This window comes from Quercus suber, unplaced genomic scaffold (genome assembly GCF_002906115.3).
Source record: "Quercus suber isolate HL8 unplaced genomic scaffold, Cork oak 2.0 scaffold_110, whole genome shotgun sequence".
Taxonomy (NCBI): Eukaryota; Viridiplantae; Streptophyta; class Magnoliopsida; order Fagales; family Fagaceae; genus Quercus; species Quercus suber.
The window spans coordinates 353,588-366,244 of NW_027069575.1; the positions used below are offsets into that span (position 1 = coordinate 353,588).

At 34.9% G+C, this 12,657-nt stretch overlaps 1 long non-coding RNA gene across 1 annotated transcript; it reads left to right on the forward strand.

The window, feature by feature from the left end:
- Window positions 1-6,171: 6,171 nt before the first annotated feature.
- LOC112037388 (uncharacterized) lies at window positions 6,172-9,801 on the forward strand. The gene is made up of 3 exons (XR_010629705.1): window positions 6,172-6,386; window positions 7,140-8,101; window positions 8,607-9,801. It is a non-coding gene; the product is annotated as an uncharacterized LOC112037388 (long non-coding RNA).
- Window positions 9,802-12,657: the final 2,856 nt, after the last annotated feature.

The following is a 12,657-nucleotide window of genomic DNA, read 5'->3' on the forward strand; positions in this document are numbered from 1 at the left end:
TTTTTTAATTAAAAAAAAAAAGCTTAAATAACAACAGCAAATATTAGCTCAAATAACAACAAACATAAACCAAACAAAAATAAGTCAAGACCAAACAATGACAAGTGAACAAACTATTCAACAAAAAGCCTATTATAAAACAAAGAGATAAAATTTGTTGCTCGTTCAACTTATTTAATAAAAATAATCTCTAATTTCATTTTTCCTTTAAAAATGGTACCAAAAAAGAAAATATTGTGGTTGCGAGTTCTCCTTGATGGTGACAACTATTATACTCTTTTTGCCTTTGCAATTACGAGAATTTTTCTCTCCTTAGCAACTCAACTCACAGTTGTAGCAAATATTCAAATTATCACTTTATTAGATTTTGTATAATTTAAATTTCTTAGTGAACACCCTAAAAAAAATTCCTAAAGCCGCCACTGATAGTGGTACTAATTGTTTTGTTTTTTAAGAGAGTTTCAACCTATGGTGTCTGTTTCTGATTATAACTCTTTATCATCAAACTAAGACACCAATTAGTTTTTAGGTATAGATGGGGATTGAACCCCAGAACTCTTATTCAACCACTAGAGACTTTACTAGTTGAGCTAACTAAAACCCATATGGTGGTACTAAATACGTAAAGCTTCCATTATTATTATTATTTTTTCTCCTCTATCTCTTACTTTTTCATAGGTTCAAAATTTGAGTTTTTACCATAAATCCAAAATTTAAATAATTAGAAGAATCAAGAAATAAAAGTTGAATTTTACTTTCTCAATATATTTTAAGATATTTAAAACCCTCTAAATTTTATGTATATAGATTAGGGGTGTCCACGGGTCAGGCTGGATTGGGTTTGTGCCCAACTCGGACTTGACCCGCTCAGATCGGGTGGAACAAAAACACACACTTGCAACCGATCGTCGACCACCATGGGTCGGGTCGGGTCGGCTAGGCTTAGGGGGGTGAATGATCGAGTCGGTTGAGTCCAATGATAAGCGACGGCAGGTGGAGGAGAAGTTCTATCTTTGCTGATCTGAGTTGAAGACTTCGTCTTCGCCGATCTTAGTAAGAATAGTCAGATTTAACCAAATATTTGAGTCTATCTTCACTGATCTGAGCCTATGTTCGCTAATCTGAGTAAAATCTAACCATATATTGTCGAATTTAAGCAAATCTGATGAAGGAGGAGAGTAGATCTTAGCCGGATTTGAGTGAATCTGAGCAAATACCATTAGATTTGGGCGAAGGAAGACCAAGGGTGGCCAGATTGGAGCTAAGGAACACCAAAAAGTCACCGGATCTAGGAAATTTTGGCATTTTTTTTAGCATTTGTTGGTCGAATTGGGTGGCTTTGGTTTTAGAGACCGAAACCCACCACTCAACTCGCCGAAGTCGGGTTTCAAAGAATAGGAACCATCACCGACCACCGGAGGTGTCGGATTTGGCCATGATAGGTCAGGTCCAGTCGGTTTGGCTAGGTCTCTAGGTTGCTTGGACAACCCTAATATAGATAAATCTCTTACTTCTTATATATATATATATAGGAAGATAAATATCTTATTTTGATGTTGGTAACTATGAATTGGTTGTATTACAATTGCTCATTTATTTTACAGCTATTTAAATTTTAATAGATTTTGTATGACAATTATTGTTATTTATAATTTTATTTTTATATTTTAGGTTTTTTTTTTTTTAATTGTCTTTTGTTCTTTGTATATAGTGGATCTATAATATTAATTAGTATCTACAATAATATTTGTGGGGCCTAAGAATCTGGCGATCCCAGCCCACTCTGTATCAAGCCCAAGGCCCACGTCGAGGATGAAGAATCGTCCGAGGATGATCGTTCTTAGACATCTGAGGACACAGAAAGGAAGGGTAGCACACCACCAAAGGCGGCCTCCCTAAGCACCCCAGGAAAAAGACAAGTATGATGAGCCATCCATGGAAGCATGGTGGAGGAGTAATTCAAGGAGGAACTGTCATCTCTATATTAAATGCGCACAACTAACGCTGAATGGTAAAATGATCTCTGAACAGTGCTGCCTTGGTTACTGCAACTCACAGGAGGCTTAGTGAGATGGTTGATGGGACAGGTAATCACAAACAGGCATGGATGATCAACGAGCAGAAGAAAGAGATCGTTGGGAGAGGACTATATATAATAGGGAGAAACAGATCAAAAGGGGGGGGGGGATGCTCATTCAAGAAAGGCCACAAAGCTCCTCGGACTGTGTCGAGGACAGACTTTCTTAGATAACCCTAGTTCACCTACGTATGATTGTTATGACCATCATATCAACTGTTGTAATCCTCACTAAGGCCTAGTTTTTAAACTCATTCTCTATAAATTCATTGTATTGGGCTAGTTGGATCTGAGTCCACTCGTCCAGCAGTAGAAGCGCTTAGATCCAATCCCTACAATATTAATGAGAAAAAAAATGTTAGAAGTTGCTTTACCTTTGGGATATTGTTGAATACCTCTTTGTACACTATATTTTCAGTGTATCCTTCTTTGTCATTGTTCTTTATTAAAAATTTTAGTCCTTCGTGCAATTGGCTGTGTCTGAATACTGGAGTTGGCAAGTAGTGGCCAACATTGTTTAGAGTTTGTCCTTGATTTTTGTTGATTGTCATAGCATAACAAATTATCTTCTTAACGGTAAAAAAACCTTTGTTTTGATTTCTAGAATTATCGAGGAATAAGATCCTTTGTTCCTATTTTTGAGCCTATAATAATTTTTGCTTCTATTATCCAACATGCTTCACATGCAGAAATATATCCACAATCTAAGTAACTCTTGATTTCATCAACATCAATGATTTGTTCTATCTGGAGATTTCATTTCTTGTTACATTTTCTTGTACTAACATTGTAGCCCTATTAGGGCCTTTGTTTATATACTTAAAGAGATATTTACCAATAGATTGATATTGTGAGGAACCATCTCCTTTTTGTACAAATATTTTATCATCTCTTCTTCTATAAATTGGATGTCCATTAGTGTCAATTGTCATCTCATTGTAAAAATTCTTCAAAATTTTTTTAGTGTAAGAGCCATTTACCATACTAGCTAAGTTTTATATGCATTAGGGTCTGTGTCTTTGTTTGGAATTTCTGTTGATATGACTCTATTAATGTCCACTAGCGAAGGATATTTGTTGTCATGGTGAAGCCAAATCAAAATATGTGCATCAGGCAATCCTCTTTTTTGGAATTCAATATGGTTTACAAAACTACATAGAACAAATAATGTATTTTTAATTTTTTTGTAAATAAGAATATTAATTGTGATAATTTTTTTATAACTACAATTAACATGTAATCATGCAAAGATTATCATTTTGAATGCATTTTATTTGATAAAATCATGTCCAACCATATTAATCATAAATATGTAACAACTTATCACCATTGAAACCCATGACATAATTTAATTTAATTAAGCCCAAATATTAGCCATTAAATAAAATAATTTTTTTATCAAACAAAAAATAAGAAAAAAAGAGAAAGAAATGCTAGGTTCATAATATTTTTACAACAAATTCTAAGTAGTAGGTTGTTATAGGCTGTTATTGATGACTAAAAAAAAAAAAATCAATGGCAGGTTCAAATTAGAACTAGTAATAACTTAACAACTAGGATTTGTTGTGAAAAATATTGTGAATGTAGCACTTCTAAAAAAAAAAATATACACAAAAAAAAATTCACAACATTTTTCACAATAATTGAGTTGACAAACTTTTATTAGTTCTCACATAGGTCCACCACTAACATTACACTTTTACTTATCACTATCAATCAATCACATTAACAGATGTGAAAAGTTTTGTCAATTTCTTGTGTCTATAGGCTTTCTAAAAAAAAATTCTATGTTGTTCATGTTAATTAGTAATAATATTGCATCTAAAACAAGATAATAGTGTTTAAGTAATATTTAATTTTTTTAAGTCATAATTATATATATATATATATAAGGCTTCAATTTCAATTTTCACCATAGGCCGAATTATTATCGAAGCGAACAAATGAGTACAAAAGTTTAATATTATCTTTCTAAAAAAAAGGGGTTTAATATTATGAATTTGAGTACGTGCACGAGAAGTTTTTATTATTATTATTATTTTATTTTATTTTTTGTAGATAAAAGAAAAATCGCTTAAACAAAATGAAAAATGAATACATACTATGTTTTCATGGTCATGGGATTGAGGGCATTCACATATGGAGTAAGCTTCACTCCAAAATGGATACATACATACATACATACATACATATATATATATATAGGTAGAATTTAAGTCCTATTGAAATTAAGATTTCCAATCAATGTGTTTGTTGTTATCCCATAAAAAAGTGGAATAAAAAAAGGTCTTATGAATGGAAAGAAAAAATGAAAATTTTTTTTATGGAAAAAAGAAAACATTGATATTCTTGTATGTGTGTGTGTGTGTACTCCATCATTATATATATAATTTTAAGATGGGTAGAAGTTGATAGATAAAAAAGAGGTGTTTACTTTAAACTCAAACACTTATAATGTTATTTACAATTTTTTTTTTTTTTTTACTTGGTATGAATAAATAACTTACTATCTTCTGTTTCTTATGGCCGTGTAGTAATAAAATATAAGTACAAATAATAATAAAAAGATTAAAAGAAGAATTTATATTGTAATTAAATTAATATTTTTATTAACTTCAAAATTATAGGAGAAGAAGATAAATCTAAAAAATATGAATAGATAAGTAATGTTGGTGTTTTTTTTTTCCTTATGACTGTGTAGTAATATAATCTAAGTAAAAATAAATTAATAATAAAATAGTTAGACGAAGAATTTGGATTGTAATTGAATTAATATTTTTATCAACTTATAAATTATAGGAGAAGAAGATAAGAACAAAAAAAATTATATCTATTTTTTTAAAAATTTCTAAAAAAATTTATGCAATTTAGTGTAGCCACGGCTTCTAAGCCCAACTTTTATTATATAATATATGATATGATTAAAAAAAAATTATAATAGATGATTAAATAATTAAAATAAATATTACATTTTGTTTTAATTTTCTTGAAAATTTTTATAATGAAATTTCAGTTAAGTATAATTTTTAAATTATTGAAACTTAGATAATACAGATTTACTTGAATCAAATTATTCTAACAAATTAGTAAGATAAAAAAAAATTTAGTTGAAATATAATTTTCATTTTTTTTTCAAAATTAGGGAAAAGCATTTAATTTTTTTTTTAGAATAAAAAAAGAGTTTAAGTTAAATTATGCTATCCTAATAGTTAATAAGATAACTAATTTAATAATTTATGAGAGTGTGTAATCACTTGTCACACCCAGAAGATAATCACTTGGCACAATCATGACTTTTGAACCCAACTTTTATTATTCTAACAACTAATAAGATAAATAATATTTTAATTGGAATATAATTTTCAATTTCTTGAAATTTAGATCATTCTAACAGGTAAAGATAAAATTAATTTAATAATTAATAAAAGTGTAACCATTTGGCATCACTATAGTTTCTAGGACTCAACTTTTATTATATAGTATATGATATATGATATTTCATCACCACCTTTATTCTATAACCACTATCAAAACACTCATATTTTGTCTCTCTAAAAGCATTTCTTGATGAGTAATGCTACAACCACAAACTATTTTATAACATTTTTACAAAATGATGATGTGGCCAATCTTTTATTGGTTTTCATTTAGACCTACCATTAATATCATTTTTTTATTCACTAATAATCGCTCACCACATCAGCAGTTTGTAAATTTTTTTGTAAAATAGTTTGTATCTCTAGCATTATTCTTTCTTGATAACTAATCATCATCAAGCCACTCTTTTTCTCTCTTGTCCCTAACCCTATTTGTAACATCCCAACCTAATTACATTATTAATTTTATGGGTTTATATACTTAGTATTATCTTAATTACTTTAAGTGCATAAAGCTTTAATATTTTGATGTTATAAAAGATTAAAATATGTTTTTAATGATGAAGAAAGAAGCTTTATAAAGGTAAGGGTTTATTTATAAAGTTATTTTTTTTATTTGGGCCTTTCTAGAATAAAGAACTACGGAGGGGTGGAAAGTAAATTATAAAAAGTTTAAAGGTGAGTCATTAGCTCACTTTTCCCCTCAGCATACGCATGCCCCACCCAAGTTATCTCCCTTGTCTTCCTTGCTACTCCAAAACAGTTTCTTAGTTCATCTTTCTTTGCTCTTTTTTGTTCATTTTTCCTTTGCTCTTACATGGCAGCACCATCTCACACACCAACAGCTCTCCCTCTCTCACTGAAACCATATATCTCTCTCCAAAGAAGAAACTAAAAGATTAACACTAAAGTTTTAGTTTCAAAGTTTGTGGGTAAGTAGATAAAAAACCTTATCTTATTTTGGGTATTTTGATTGTATAATTGTTTTATTTATTTTCCCTTCTTTATTCTCTAATCTGATTGTAGAAGCTGAAATTGTGATTCTGTGTTAGTAATTTGAAAGATTGACGATATTATGGTCAATTGGATGCTTATTAACGTATTTTAATATGTATGGTATAGGTATAAAAATACTCAAATGAAATGAAGGCCAATTGCATTTATTTGATGATTTTGTGAGAAAATATGTTAAAGCTGTCACTTTGACAGATTTGGTATTTACAACATGAAAAAAATTTATATTAAATCATTTTCTATGAATTAGGATCCTAGGAGTAGTTTTTATGAATTCTAAGACACACATGGTTGTAAAATTGCATGAAAATTGGATGTGTTTGGATAGCGTATTTGTATTTTACAAGTAAGGCATATGCTGCTGAAATGAGCAGTGAATAGTAAATGATAACTTTGACTTTGAAGATTTAATTCTAAAGTTAGGGTGAATGTTTTGAGCTATAATTTAATATGATTATCTTTTGGTATGTCTAGATCATAGATAAATTTTGTATGCCTTGATTTCTCTATGGTTTGGTACATAATGTGTTTGATGAATGTAATTTGTATTTGGAGAACCTTTAGAGATAGGAATTAAGATTTTATTGAGTTTGAGAGTTAAGTTGTGATTGACGTATAAGTTTATATATTTAGTAAGAGTTGTTAGTAATAAGTTTTGATCTTTCATTTAGGTGACGAGAACAAGAACGTGGACACTTGAGCTCCTCTTATACAAATCTCTCACGTCTTCTGTTTTCAAGTAAGAGATATATGATATGTGCGTTTGATAAGTATAAGGACTATTTAGAAAATTATTATGCATCAAAACCTTTTAACTAGGGATATTACATATAAGCATGATTTAAGTAAAGATTTATGTTTGTAACTTATTGAATCCTATATATATATATATATATATGATAATTTTAGCATATTGATGCTATTACTTATATCACGAACGTAATATTTAAAGAATGAAATGAATATGCTACTGTTATGAAATATTTATGTAAAAGCATAGTTATCTGAAAAATATAGTTTTCGGTTATTCCATTGCTATGATCTAAACTCAGCTAGTAGGGGTTATAATACCGGTATTTCCATGGAGATTTTGATTGGTCATTATAAGTGGTGAGGACTTTGTTGTACCTACCCTCGTTGGGAATAGCCAACTTGTGGAGGATGCCAACTGACCCCCATGGTTGATGATATGATCACACCAAAATGGGTGATACTTTCTGATATGATCTTAAGATTTCTTAGCATTGTGGGGAATGTTGGATACTTGGCACATTATGTTGGAAGCCTCCCAAAGTATGGCAGACTTACAATTGAACTAAATAATATGTATTATAAATGAGCTATTAAGCTATTTGAAAATTATAAAAAAAGTACGTTGAATGTGTTATAAGTTTGATGGAAAGTTTATGATAAAGTATTTTATAGTCTATTTAAAGATAAGGTTACTGAATTATGTTTAAGTTCCTTATTATGTCCTTTTAATATTATATGAAAGGAAAATGATGTATTTTCATATGAAAGTTTGTGGTGGGTCTTTTTGTAATGTTAGGCTGGGCTGCTTCCTACCGTGCTAGGCCCAAGTGTTTTGGAGCAGGGAGTTGGGACCGGTCCAATTGTAACCCACCTTGGTCAGGTTTATGCATAAACTATGCCCTGTTTGCCAAAACTTTGGTTACATGCCCATGATAGGTAGAGTTGCAATGGGAAAGTTATAGCAGGCAAATATAATAAAGATAACAAAAGAGATATGTTTGCTACTCAGACAGAAATAAATAAAGGACAGAAATAAGAAAGTGCCCTTTTCATGAAATAGCAGAAATAAATGAGGAAGAGATAGCAATAAGTTTATTGAATCAAAGAGAGAAATGTCAGTTTGCTGTGTCAAGTTATGTTACAGGGCTGGAGTCAAGAAGGTTACCATTTCCTTAATGCGAATAATCTCCCCAGAAAGAAATTAATTGCTTTAAGGGAGCGGGCCTAAATGACTTGTGCCTAAAAGAATCTTTTGCCTTTGACAGAGAGCATAGGCTTTAGAGGGAGAGAGGGGATCAACCTATTGGTGCATGCTTGCCATTCTATGCTCTCTATTTTCTTTCGTTATTTCTAATTCTTTTTCTTTTTCTCTCTTCTTTTCTCAGTGTTTGCTTCTTTATTGCAATTCTCTCCTAGATGTTACTATTACTGTGTTCGTGATGCCCCTTTGTGCACGGTAAGGTCCCTTTATATAATGCCTGCCATGAACAGATTTTATTATTTTAGCCTTTAACTACCTTTGTTTGGTATGGGTGTCAATGCCAACTACCATTGGTTTGTTAATCGTTTAGCAGCCACCACTTACTTGTGCTAGTTATGCCACCAAACAAAAAAGACTATTTTTTTTGTTTGTTTGCCATGGCACTCTTACCTGCTATGGTGTGGGTGCTCTCTTTCTTCCTGTTCCTCATGGCATGCACCTAGTGGTTCCAACTCATATTTGCTTCTTTTAGGCAGTATGTCATCCTATCAGGACATTTCCCCCAAAAGAGCCTAAGTAGAAATCCCAGAATAGGTTTTCCCCCTCTCCCCACCGCTAGATCATACCTTTTTACCTCTGGCCCATGACCTTACCACTTCCTGTATTGGCTAGGTACAAGCTGGTGATGTCTGGGTCTTGCGCGTGCTTCACTTCTATGTACGTCCAAAATTTTCTTGCTGCTCATGTGTTCACGGTGGTTTGGAGGCTCGTTTGCACATTTTGCCGTCCATCCTTAGCTTTTTATGGCGTGAGCCATTTTTTGACTTCTCATTCTTTAGGACCTGCTCCCTTTAGGGGCTGGGCTTAGCTTGACTGTGGGCTTTTCCCCCTTTAGCCCATTTTTTGCTCTTTTCTGCAGTCTTTGCATTTCTTGCTGTACCGCTTTGTTATTCCTGCTATGATGTTATTTGACCAAAGCCTGTTGGGCCTCTTTGGGCTTGCTGCTTATTCTTCTCTCAATGACTCAATATGGTTATTGGGCTTTTTGATTACATTGCTTGCGGGCTCTTGTGTCCAATTCGTTCCCTTTTAGGTATCCTTGGCCTTACTTTTCTTAGGCATCCTCGGCCCTTTCTAATTCTGTGTTCCCATAGGCTTCCCTGACCCAATTACTTTATCCTTCATCCTTGGGGCTCATGAACTTTCCATCAATCCAAGGAAGTCGATACCGTACCGGTACCGGTTCCATACCGGTATCGAAACATTAACGTTTCGTACCGGTTTAAATACCGGCCGTACCGGCCATGTACCGGCCATACCGGCCAATTTCGGGTAATACCGGCCGGTACATAAAAAAGTTTTTTTTTTTTTTTTTTTTTTTTTTTGTGCAGGATCCCCGGACGGGTCAAGTGCTTGGACAGGCCGTAAGGTTGGTCGCATGTTTGAGGTTCATGACTTGAAGATTCCTTCACAAGTTATTTCTGCAGCTACTACCACTGCCACATCCTCACCTGATTTATGGCATGCTCGTCTTGGTCATCCATCCTTATCTCGTCTTCAGTTGTTAGCTTCTCAAGGTCATTTAGATTCAGTTCAGTTTCAAAAATTTGATTGTACTTCCTGTAATTTTGGCAAACAAACAAAATTACCCTTTAATAATAGTGACTCATTTTCTTCTATACCTTTTGATCTTATACATTCTGATATTTGGGGTCCTGCACCTGTTCCTACTGAGGGGGATCTAGATATTTTGTCATATTTGTGGATGATTTTTCTCGTTATACTTGGATTTATCTGCTTCACCATAGGTCTGAACTTGTGTCTATTTACCAAACATTTCATAAAATGATTAAAACACAGTTCAATCGCACCATCAAAGTTTTTCGATCAGATAATGCTCAAGAATATAATGATAAATCTTTCCTATCCTTTTTAGACAATCATGGTACACTTACTCAGCGGTCTTGTCCTTATACCTCTCAACAAAATGGTCGTGCAGAACGAAAACATCGTCACATTCTTGATGTTGTCCGCACCCTTCTCATTTCTGCCTCTCTTCCTGAGCGCTTCTGGGGTGAAGCTGCACTCACTGCTGTATACACCATTAATCGTATCCCTTCACCAACTACACACAATAAATCACCATTTGAGCTTCTCTATGGTCAGACCCCCGACTACTCTTCTCTTCGGGTTTTTGGTTGTGCTTGCTTTGTCTCTCTTCCTCCTCATGAACGAACAAAGCTCCAACCTCGTGCTCGTCTCTGTTGTTTCCTTGGTTATGGTGTATCTCAAAAGGGGTTTCGCTGCTATGATCCCATTTCTCACGTCTTCGTGTCTCCCGTCATGTTGAGTTTTGGGAACATCGTCCTTTCACGAGTCTTCAGCAGTTTTCTACATCCTCTTCCTCTGAGTCTCCCATTTTTACTGATCTTTTCCTCCCTCTCTATCCTGAACTTGTGGAGGATTCTTCAACATCAGCTGCCTCTCCAGAGACTCATCCCGGTTCTGTCCCCAGCATATGACCCGCCTTCTTGGATCCTGTGGCACCACCCTCTCCTGAGTCTCCTGATGGTCCTGAACTTCTCGTTCCACTCGGGTAAGCATTCCTCCCCTTATCTCTCTGATTATCACTGCTCTTTTGCCCTTGCCACCCTCTATGAACCTCAACCTATCGTGAGGCCCATACTGACCCTCTTTGGCAGCAAGCTATGAATGATGAACTAGATGCCCTTCATAAAAATCACACTTGGGATATGGTTGATTTGCCTCCTGGTCAGTCTGTAGTAGGTTGTAGGTGGGTTACAAGATCAAGACCAAGGCTGATGGATCTGTTGAACGATACAAGGCTCGCCTAGTTGCCAAGGGCTTTACCCAAGAGTATGGCATTGATTATGAGGAAACATTTGCTCCTGTTGCTCGCCTTACATCTGTCAGATGTCTCATTGCTGTGGCTGCTGTTCGCCGTTGGCCTCTTTATCAAATGGATGTGAAGAATGCTTTCCTCAATGGAGACCTTCAAGAAGAAGTGTACATGCAACCACCCCCTGGCTATCCACACTCAGGCAGTCAAGTTTGTCGCCTTCGCGTGCTCTTTATGGCCTCAAGCAGGCTCCTCGAGCTTGGTTTGAGAAGTTCAGCTCAGTTGTTGCTCAGCAGGGTTTCACTTCAAGTCCTCATGACACTGCTCTCTTCGTCCGAAGATCCTCTGCTGGTATCACTCTTATTCTTCTCTATGTTGATGATATGATTATTACTGGAGATGATTCTGCAGGTATCCGCTCTCTTCAGCACTTCCTTAGTCAGCATTTTGAGATGAAAGATTTGGACACTCTTAGCTATTTTCTTGGGCTTGAGGTTACCTCATCCTCTGATGGATACTATCTTTCCCAAGCTAAATATGCTTCTGATCTTCTCTCCAAAGCAGGTATCACTGACAACAAGACTGTTTCCACTCCTTTGGAATACAATGCAAAGCTCACACCCTGGATGGTGAACCTATCTCTGATGCTACTCGCTATCGTCAGTTGGTTGGTAGTCTGATCTATCTCACTGTTACTCGTCCAGATATTTACATGCAGTGGGTATGGTTAGTAAATTCATGGATGCCCCTCTTCTATCCACTATGCTGCTGTTCTTCGGATTCTCCGATATGTCAAGGGTACACTTTATCATGGTCTTCACTACTCCTCTCGGTCTTCTCTTGAGCTTCATGCTTATTCAGATGCGGACTGGGAGGTGATCCACTGATCGATGCTCTATCACAGGTTTCTGTTTCCTGTTAGGTACTTCTCTTGTCTCATGGTGTAGCAAAAAGCAGGATGTTGTTTCCCGTTCTAGTACTGAGGCTGAGTATCGTGCCCTTGCCGACACCACCTGCGAGCTTGTCTGGCTTCGCTGGCTCTTGGCTGACATGGATGCTCCACAGCCCACTGCTACTCCTCTTTATTGTGACAATCGTAGTGCTATTACATTGCTCATAATGATGTCTTCCACGAACGCACCAAGCATATTGAGATCGACTGCCACATCACTCGCCAGCATCTCAAGAAAGGCAATCTCAAGTTGTTCTCCATCTCATCTGCTGACCAGCCTGCTGATATCTTCACCAAGTCTCACCCACCTGGTCGTCTTCGAGATCTTATATCCAAACTCCAGTTGGCTTCCTCCTTGCCACCTCGAGTTTGAGGGGGGATGTTAGTGTATAGATTAGCCCATTGGGCTTAGCCTAGTATATT